We start from the raw sequence: 1293 nt of genomic DNA on the forward strand, positions 1-1293 counted from the left end.
TTTCAGATATGCCTCGAGCTGCCTGATTTGTAGAGTATGAAGGTTATACCTGGATTAAGGTGAAGAAAGGTACCTCTTTTTGGGGAAATATAAATATGACCCCTAGGTTGACCCAGATAATAGATAAGGCAGATACTGCACTTTGACTTGTCACGAGTAGTCAAAACGACTTGAAGTTGTCAAATCAAAGGGTAACTTTCTTATAATTTCCCCCATTTTCACTATAATAACACATTTCAAGACAGAAATTGCACAGTCATTTGCATTTTATTTCAATTGAGTATATCAAATCAAACATCTGCCCTGATTGCTGCTAGTTAACTCAGCTTCTTTGTTTCACAAATCAACTCAACGATGTCAACCACTCAGTTGCGGTCCTATTTGGCAATGTGTTCATTGCTCATCTAAGTCATCTGAAGTATAATCCACAATGAGATCTGCCCATAACTTCCTTCTCGTTGCAGGCATCATCGGACACCGTTTTTTCACGATGTCATTCTTCTTGGTCTCAGGAATATCTCTCCCATTGGCAATTGACCTGGCAATTGGATGCGGAACCTGGGCTTCAGAAAATCTAACTCTACGAATTCATCTTCAGTGTGGTCCTTTTTCCAGTAAAGACATCTGCTTCCTCTCCTAACTTGGATTACTGCCATCTTACTGAGGAGGGCACCCGCGGATTTGAGTTTTGCTTGTGACTGGCCGCCTTTGTATGCTTTGACATTTTCGTTCCTCATGGCAATCACATCGACCTTTCCTGAATTGGACTTGGAAACTACGTCAATGAAATCTGGGAAATCAAACACTTTTCCATCTTTTCGTTGTTTCATTTCCAACTCTACCCCATGGTGGAAGGAGTCAGCGCTCATGAATGTATGGCCTGTCTCTAGAAATTTCAGAGTAATATCGGTGCACTCTACCCTGTCGCTGTTGACCAAAGAGACAAGGGTTGTCATCAAACACCACTTTTTATTTTGCGCACAACAGTTGTCGAGCCACAAGATTATGTGTTTCAGGTCTCGCTCCTTTTCTATTGCAATGACGAATGTAGAGGCAATCTGTTCAGCCTTTCGTCCAGCTACTCCTTCATGCCAAACGACAGAGGTGGTGTTTTTCTTGTTCCCCTTGTCCTTTGTCCCCACGGGTGCAAAGGTTTCGTGAAAAGCTATGTTTCGTTTCGTGAATATGGCGGATTTATTACCTGGCATCCGCAGCAGCATTATTACTTTCTGTAGGTCTACGCTTCTCACAGATGTATCAGCAGGCCATTCCTTCCGAGCGCGTCTTGATATG

Source organism: Priapulus caudatus, unplaced genomic scaffold, assembly GCF_000485595.1.
Source record: "Priapulus caudatus unplaced genomic scaffold, Priapulus_caudatus-5.0.1 Scaffold77, whole genome shotgun sequence".
In the NCBI taxonomy this organism is placed as follows: Eukaryota; Metazoa; Priapulida; class Priapulimorpha; order Priapulimorphida; family Priapulidae; genus Priapulus; species Priapulus caudatus.